The following is a 9775-nucleotide window of genomic DNA, read 5'->3' as shown; positions in this document are numbered from 1 at the left end:
ACTACATACTTCTTCTATGAAGTACGTACAAGATAGTACAGGTATTAAAAAAAGCGTGGCGTTATTTTTTCGTTAAAAATTGTGCAGCTTCTCAAAGGTGCAAGCTTTAAATAACAGCGCTAAAATGCTCCGTAGCAAAAAAATATTCTTCATCATCATTATCATCATCGTGTTTTTTTTTATTTCCAGTGCAGGACGAAGGCCTCTCTCAACGATCTCCAATTACACCTGTCTTGCGCTAGTTGATTCAAGCTTTCGTCTGCAAATTTCCTCATTTCATCACCCCACCTAACATACTACCGTCTTTGAATGCGCTTCCCTTCCCTTGGCACCCATTCTGTAACTCTAATGGTAACCTGGTTATCAACCCCACGCTTTACATGACCTCATCATTATCAGCAGCCTGTTTTACGTCGACTGCAAGACGAAGGCCTCTCCCTGCAATCTCCAATTACCCCTGTCCTGCGCCAACCGATTCCAACTAGCGCCCGCGAATTTCCTAATTTCATCGCTCCACCTAGTGTTCTGCCATCCTCCACTGCGTTTCCCTTCTCTTGGTACCCATTCTGTAACACTAATGGTACAACGGTTATCTAACGGGCACATTACATGGCCTGCCCAACTCCATTTTTTCTCTTAATGTCAATTAGAATATCGGCTATACCCGTTTGCTCTCTGATCCAAACCGCTCTCTTTCTGTCTCTTAACGTTATGCCTGCACGCAGAGAATAATCACGCAGTGAATAGCACTGGAGAGATTGAGTCTCCCGGCCTGACCCCTTTCTTTATAGGTATCTTCCTGCTTTTTTTTTGTGTAGCATTAAGGTAGCTGTAGAACCTGTGTAGATATTTTCCAAGGTATTTAAGTAAGCGTTCTGTACTCCTTGATTACGAAATGTCTCTATCACAGCTGGTATCTCTACTGAGTCAAATACCTTTTCGTAGTCTATGAAAGCCATATATAGAGGCTTATTGTACTTTGCGGATTTCCCGATAACCTGATTAATGACATGGATGTGATCCATTGTAGAGTATCCCTTCCTGAAGTCAAGCTGTTCCCTTGGTTGACTGAAGTCCAGTGTTGCCCTTATTCTATTGGAGATTATTTTGGTAAATATTTTATATAATACTGGGAGTAAGCTAACGGACCTATTATTTTTCAATTCTTAACGTCTCCCTTTTTGTGGATGAGTATAATGATGGCATTCTTCCAGTTTTCTGGGACCCTTGCAGTCAATAGACACTTCGTATAAAGAGCCGCCAGTTTTCCAAGCATGATGTCTCCTCCATCTTTGATTAAACCGACTGTTAGTCAATCTTCTCCTGCCCCTCTTCCTCGTTTCATGTCCTGCAAGACCCTTCTGACTTCATCCCTAGTTATACGAGGAGTTTATGTATCCTGTTCATTACTGTTTCTAATTGAGGTATTCTGACTCCTCTGGGTACCGTACAGGTCAGCCTAGAATTTTTCCGCTTCTTTTACTATATCTTTGAGATTTCTGATGAGATAACACTGCTTATCTTTCAGTGCATACACCGTGGTTTGTCCTATGCCAAGTTTTTATCTCACTGATTTCAGGCTGCGTCCATCTTATACTGCTTCTTCAGTCTTTCTCACGTTATAGTTTCGACTATCACTTTTTTCGCCTTGTTGATCAGTTTTGACAGTTCCGCGAATTCTATCTTATCTCTTGAGTTGGACACTTTCATTCTTTGTCGTTTCTTTATTAGGTCCTTTGTTACTTGGGAGAGCTTGCCTATGGTTGCCTTGGTGCCTTGCCTCCCACTTCAATTGCTGCCTCTGAAACCAGCCTAGTTACGGTTTCATTCATTAGATCTATGTGATCATCATATCTCTGTTCTAAGGCTGTATATTTGTTTGCAAGTACCAGGCTACTGCCTCTAGGTTGACCTATTTGTTCTTGACCAATTTCGCTCTTTCTTTCTTCAAATAGAGGTGAATGGTAGCCCTCACTAACCTATGATCACTGCACTTTACCCTACATATCACTTCTACATCCTGGACTATACTGGAATCAGCGAGAAGTATGAAGTCAATTTCATTTCTCCCAGGTACACTTTCTGTTGCTACGCTTCCTGAAAAAGGTGTCCATTATTCGAAGCTTATTCCTTTCTTCGAATTCTACCAGCATCTCTCCTCTAGCGTTCCTAGAATCGACGCCGTAGTTGCGAATTGCTCGTTCACCAGCATGCTTTTTCCCCACTTTTGCGTTGAAGTCGCCAATTACTACAGTATACTGAGTTTGCACTTTTCTCTTCGCTAATTCAACATCTTCATAAAACTGATCTACTTCCTCATCATTGTGACGGGATGTTGGAGCGTAGGCTTGTACTACCTTTAATCTATACTTTTTATTAAGTTTGATTACGACTACAGCTACCTTCTCATTAATGCTGTAGAATCCCTTCCTGAAACCTGCCTGTTTCCTTGGTTGACTAAAGTCCAGTGTTGCCCTTATTCTACTGAAGATTATCTTGGTGAAAATTTTATATAATTCTGGGAGCAAGCTAGTGGGCCTATAATTTTTTTATTCTTTAACGTCTCCCTTTTTGTGCATTATGGTAATGTTTGCATTCTTTCAGTTTTCTGGGACACTTGAAGTCTATAGGCACTTCGTAAATTTCTATCGCTTCGTCAATCGGTGACCCACTCACTCCCTGTGCAGGCTGAGAGGTGTAGGATTCCTCCAGCGTATAGTCTCCAGAATAAATGCCATGTTGTACAGCGTGTGCACCCGGTCCTTCCACACAGGCGCCCTCTGTCGATCCGCGATGGAGTCGATTTCATGTTGCACGCGAGCCTCCATGAACCTGATCGCTGGCAGCGATGTACAGGTTCCACAATAGCGATCACCGTCCGCACGAAATTAGTTGAGGGACCGTAGAAGCTGCCTTCCAGATATTTCCCTAGGATAAAAGTCCATGTTTCTGGGTTTTTGTTTTCTTCAGCATGAAGGCGATTCTTCGCTTACAGAGCGCATCTGTTTTCCCAGGGAACTTAGGCTTACCCGTTGCCATCATACCATTTACCCATCCTTCAATATCCTTAGAAAGCTGACTCATGCGCGGCTACTCTTTTTGCTCAGAAGAAAAGGAGCGTCAGGACATCGCGGTAAGACCAACCTCGGGATTGCTTTGATCGCCAAACTCAAAGTGGCCCTTGATCTCTATAGCACCGGAAGTGATGCATTTAACATTTACCGAAATGCTTGCCTCAGCGTCCGCTCACAAACTGAACCGACCAATGGCCTGCCCACTGCCTTGGTTGTCTGTTCGTCCGTCCGTCTGTACTACTAAACGGCTGTTTCAGACCTTCAGTCAAGCTGATCAGATCATGGTATTTTACGTACAAAAACAAAACGCCAGCTATGAGGTGCCGTGGTGGAGCGCTTAGCACTCCTTAATAATATTGACGCTGCATGGCGTTCTGCAAACGTACACTTAGACATCTGTACGCGAGTTTTGTTTTCCCCGTTGTTTTACACTTGAGCCGTCATCGGAATGGGGTTCCCACGGCCGGGAATAGAACCCGTGACCTCGAGCTCAGGAGCAGAACGCCATTAACCACCGCGTCTGGTTTTCAGATAACCCATGTCGTCCCTTTCCCGGCATCTAGGTGTCAGACTCTTACAACTTACAAGACTCATTACCAGTAATAAACAGCTTCTAATTGGCTCCATTATATTTAAAGAAATTTAGTAACCCACCCGAAAAAGTATGCAACTACAAAAATAAGAGAGAAAAAAACGAGTACTCGTCGACGCCTTATCAAGCGTACGAGCACGTTACTCAATGCTAACAAAAGGTTTTCGCAAGCAGATCCCGAAAGCACTCGTGTAGTGGTGCATCAACCCTGGTCATATCTTACGATGCCATTTGACAGCAGAGTGCCCTGGGGAAGCTTCCGTATTTCTGGAATATTTGGGAATGACACTCAACGGAGCGTATTGCAGAAAGAAATGCATGATAGTAACATATTGTCACCGTTTTAGTGGCAGCCGTATCGTTGACTAGTATGCTTAGTATAGTAGCGAGACAGTGAAGATCCCGTAACAACACCAGATAACTGTCCATTGCTTTTAACTACCTATGTAATGAGAATTCGTTCCCTTGTTTTCCTGAATCTTCCTCAAGTACCCGTCAATGAAATCTTTTTCTGCGTAATTCTCATTGATTCCATCTCGTTCATTACTTGCATCCCTGAAATAAAAGAAACATCCCTTTTAGCAAAGTAGTTATTCACGCATTAGTAAGTCTCGTTATTTCTCCCAACTCAACAAATGTGCTTATGCTGCCACGATCGAGTGGCGTCACGGGACGTATGGTAACATTCCTTGAAAATCGTAGCAGCAGTGGCTTTTCATGAATCGCTATAATTTTTCGGGGCATTCTGCCAACAGTTCCTTCCACTGGAAACACATATGATAATTATTAGTTAGCATTTACCATTTAATCAGACTTGCGTTTAGACGACTTCACTAATTGACTCTTATGATGCTTCCATTGATATGCAAGGGAAGAAATATGTCTCCTTAGGTAACTGAAAAGAGTCAATAACCCTGACCAAAGCAAATATTTTTTCACAGACTAGCAAGACCCACCGTGCTGCATTTTCGTAGTCCAAAACTACGCTGAAATACGAAACCAAACTGAATACTCAAATGAGTAGAAGTACGCATGAATACAGACGGGCCATATGGAGGGACCCATACCTTTGTAGGTATCGATCTGCTGCGGAAAACTTGCACAAATGTCTAGACAGCTTTCTCTCTATTATAACTAGCAAGCAAACAACTTCTTTGTTGCGCGTTAAAAGAATAAAGTCACCGCTTTTCGCCACACGAGCTACAGGTTTATTTCAGGCCACGAAACGCGTCTATCGCGCAACTGTCTGAGAACACTACGTCCACCTCACGAGCTCCGCCATGACATAATTCATGATGCACGCCCTCGTGTATGGGATGTAAGAGGCTAGCGCGCGAAGCATCGGCAGGAAGTCCATGACGCAGAAAATGTTTGCACAGCGAAGTAACGTGCTGAGCAGCCCTACGAAGAAGGGGCTTTTGGCATCGTCCAGTTCATGCCGCACCCAAGCACCAGCGCTGACATTTTGTTGGCCACGCTGGCCGCGAGTGGTTTGGCTATCAGAATGGGCTGCCTCTTCCTCGATATACAAGAAGGTCCATGAAACATAATAGTTCCTCCTGAAAGCATGTGTAAAAGTAAAAAATGATAAGTCAAAACTTGTTGATGGGGTAGTTGGTTCATCATCGTTTAAGAACGCGCAAGCCTGTGAGAAACAAACGGTTTGATAGAACACCAAGGACCACAAGAGGCAGCAAGAAAACCAGAACGCCCACGAGTATTACAGAATCATACCGCCATAACTTTTGATCTCGATAAACCCGTGGGATCGTTTCTTTGGATCGTAATGTCTTAAGGAAAATGACGAAAGGGTACAGCGCCGACTTTATATCGATGAGTCTAAATTTGTGTCGCATATAGTAGCACCTCAGCAAGTTTACAAAAGGCTGCGTCTCGTACTTCATCTCAGAAAATCGGGGTGGAGATGTCATCCTGTTGACAAATAGTTGTCACAACATGTATTCTTCAGGCTTTAGATTCACGTGCAGTCGGGGCGAAAGACTATAAATTATAAATAGTCATATTTCTGCTGGTTTCTATGCATGTTTGATTGTACCATCTTTTTGTATCGTTACATAACATGAAACATCCCTGATGTTATACTCTCGTAACTGGAAGCAGGGTGGCTCACATGAATGTGTTCTTCCACAGATTTCTGTCTTGTTTTCTGAATATGTAAAAGCAATACCTTCAGTTCACAAGCCACGCTTCGCCTTTTATGCCAGCAGTGCCTGTTTAAGCAAAAAAAAAATCGAGAAAGTTAACGCGGCGTGAGAATGGTGACCTTCGAAGAAGCGTATAAGCAATAATCTTACAAAAGAGGCTAAAACAGAAAAGTGCGACAACAAAAAGTAAAATATAGACTTTCTGCGCTCGTGCCTTTCACCCCAAGATAGCTGAACATGAAATTGCTCGGTCCATACAGTAGGTCGGGATTTGAGAGCGGCTCTCGAACGACTGCTACGTCGTTCAGCACCACAACGTCCTTAATTCCGAGCTGAAGCCTGCGAACGTCCACTTCTGGTGAAGCCTTGTCACAAAGCAGGCTCTTACCTCAGAAGAAAACTGACAGTGAAGTAGTGAACAGTTATTCTACAAAAAAATATTTTATTCTGGGGTTTACGTGCGAAAACCACGATATCATTTTGAGACACAGCGTGGTGGGGGACTCTGGATTAATTTTGACCACGTTGGGTTCTTTAACGAGCACCCAATGAATGGTACGTGGGAGTTTTGCATTTCGTCCCCATCGAAATGTAGCCGCTGCGGCCGGGATTCAGCCCCGCGCCCTGATTCGTAGCAGCGTAACGCCAGAGCCACTATGCTACGACGGTGGCTGTATTGATTCAGGCGTGCGCCCATTCGCTTATTCTTGATACATTGGCCATAGAGTGGGTGAAAGTTTTCGTCGGAGCCGGGGTGGATGTTTGAAAATAATGTGTGAGAAACTTTCTATCATCCTTTATTGACAGACTCATGACATCTAACATCCCAAAGGAACACTGCGGAAATTAGAAGCACTGTGGTGGAGGGTTCAGCGTTAATTTTGGACACCTGGCGTTCTTTGAGGTTGCGCCTATATGTGAGTGCTCAAGCGTTCTTGCATTTGGTCCCCATAAAAATTCAGCCGCCATGAGCAGGAATCGGTCACGCGACCGCATGCTCAGCAGCAACACGCCATATCCACTGAACCACTACTGGGACTATCCTACCACCTAACGCCGACTTCTTTCCTTTTTAGAAAACAACGGTCCAGTATCAATTGTTTCAAATGAAGTCAAGTACCATACGATAATTGCACGTGGGATCACGATTGCCATATAAATGCGTTGGCGGCAAAAGATGGTCGGGCGGCAAATCATCTGTTTGGTTTATTTTATTGGAATGAACAGACATACCTTTTGTGTTAATTCAGTAATCCTAATGGGTGTTATGAAACAAAACGACCACTACGTACTAAGAATTAACTCCTTCCAAAGGCTGATAGCATCCAACATGGAAACCAACATACCACACTACTCTCGCTGTAGTGGAAAACTTAAGAAATATCGCATTGATCGATAGATGTTAGTATGTATACATGATATGTTTCGTTTGAGCGCTGATCGCTCCCTACCATTTGCATTAACCGTTAACAGTGCACTATTACTGAAGTATCACGAAGCTGAAAAAGGTGTTCATTCGTTTTATAGCCTAACTATGCAGTGCTCGAACAAGATGACTACATCTTTAGTAGTGCACTTTAGTTTTTTCATGTGCTTAACAACCACTGGAAAGTAAATCTGTGTTGCCTTGCCGTAGATCTGTTCTGTCAAGTTTTGTCGAAGAGGTAAGCTGGTGTTCTGTAGTTAAGCCAAATAACGTAAACTCTCTGGTGTGTGTTAGGATTCGGTGACGCTGTTTTAAAGTTGCATAATACCGCAATGATTCTGGTTATTCGTCTGGACCGCTGTAAAATTGCCTTCTTGCGAGATAATCTTGCGAAGTATCATGCAACTAAGGACCTGACTTGAAAAACCTTTCTGAGAGACGCTCTCACGGGAACTACTCAGGCATATATATATATAAGTACATATAGACTGCGTTCTGACATATGCGCCGCCTTCCACGCTGACGCACAATGCGCACATGCCGGAGCATTGAAAACTTACACCCGACTTCGCCTCTACTACTATTGGCGCGGAATGTACATACCTCTTCGTTCGCCGCTACATACGTTCTTGTCTCGCTTGCCAGTGCTGTAAGAAGCCTCCCTGACGTTCAACCGCTCTTCTACAGCTGACATATCCTGCGCACACTTTTGACCGCGTCGGCATGGACTTATACGGACCTCTTCCCATCACTCCTGCTGGCAACCACTGGATAATCGTTGACATCGACCATCTCACGCGATACGCTGAGACTTCGCCGTTGCTATCTGTATCGGCAAGTGACGTCGCCTCCTCCATTTTAGAGCGCATCATTCTACGGCATGGTGCACTACGTGAGCTGCTTAGCGACCGAGGGCGTGTCTTTCTGTCGGACGTTGTCAAAGCGGTTCTGAAGCAATGCCACGTACTTCACCGAACTACCACTGCCTACCATCCTCAAACGAACGGTTTGACAGAAAGATGTAATGGAACATTGGGCGATATGGTGGCAATGTTCGTCGCTTCCGACCACTCAAATAGGGACCGTGTTCTTCCCTTTGTTACATACGCCCATAACACTGCTACGCAGACCACCTCTCCGTACTTCTTACTTTACGGACACGGGGCTTCCTGCACGCTAGACAACATCCTTCCGTACCACCCTGACGTGAGTGAGTCAACGACAGTCTCTCAAAGCGCTAGATACGCTGGACAGTGTCGCCAGATTGCTCGCTCCCTCACCACTGCTGATCAGCGACGCCAGAAACACCATCACGCTGTCTACAAGGCTCCAATGTCTTGTACCTCCGACTCACTTGTATGGCTCTGGATCCCGTCAACCAGCCCCGGTCAGTCGACGAAACTTCTTTCAAAGTACCACGGCCCTTACCGTGTTGTCAAGCAAACTTCCCCGGTGAATTACGTCACCGAGCCGCTTGAGCCATCTTCAGATCTACTACGCCGAGGGCGTGAGATCGCGCATATAGACTGGCTAAAGCTCTAATATAACCCTGCTGTCGTGTCCTGTTCCTAAGTCGCCAGGATGGCTCTTTTCCGGAGAGGGAAGTGAATGTGGTGAAAAATATTATCGATACATGGAGAAGCAGTGTGTGCCGCTCATGCAAAAGGATGACGGTTGAGAAGCTCGAGGCTTTTGCGCTGTTCTCTGTCTTTGTGTGTTCACTGACTACGACGGTGTTTGTTTTATAAAAGGAATAGATTCCAAACGCCCCTATTATAGCTACAATGTCGTTTGTAGTCTCAGCACACGCTGTGCCAGAGATGAAACGGGCAGAGCGCCCACGTATCAAGGGCAGATACATTGCATGCACATGTTCGGCACGCGCGCACGCACGTTTGCGAAACTACAACACACAACCTCTATCTTGTAGGCTCTCCGCTTAGCGCAAGTGCATCATTGATCTAATTTAATTCCTCAACGTGAAATGTGTCAAAAAATTTGTAAAGACTGAGACACAACCTGCAGAATTGATAGCATGGGATTGTAATTTGATTATATGGCATTGCAATTCGATTATACAAGAAAGCATATTTCTCTTAGCAGAAACCCAAACACAAAGCCCTTTTCCAGCTGCCGTTTGAGGTCTGTCTGAGTATCCGCGGCCACTAGGTGGCGGTACTGTTTCTTTGGCTGAGCACCCCGCGAAAAACGCCGACCAACTAAAGGCAGACAGCTTCGCTGTAAACATTTTTGTGTAAGGCTGCTCCTACCCTACTTATGCGAAAAGGGATGCGATAAAGTGCGATGCTCAGTAACTCCACCACTATGAAATCCCCAACTCAGGAAGGCTTTGTATTTCATTGGCTTCAAGTAGAGGTTAAATCGCCTTCCAATTTTCCCGTAGGATTGGCATCAAATGAAGACATTTTGCGGGAGTGAAACATTAATTCTAATACCAGGTAGAATATGGTCTACTTCTCGCAGTTAGAGGTGGGGTGGGGGGCGGGAAGGGTTAGGA

Source organism: Dermacentor andersoni, chromosome 4 (assembly GCF_023375885.2).
Source record: "Dermacentor andersoni chromosome 4, qqDerAnde1_hic_scaffold, whole genome shotgun sequence".
NCBI classification, from domain to species: Eukaryota; Metazoa; Arthropoda; class Arachnida; order Ixodida; family Ixodidae; genus Dermacentor; species Dermacentor andersoni.
This window is presented reverse-complemented; position numbering follows the sequence as displayed.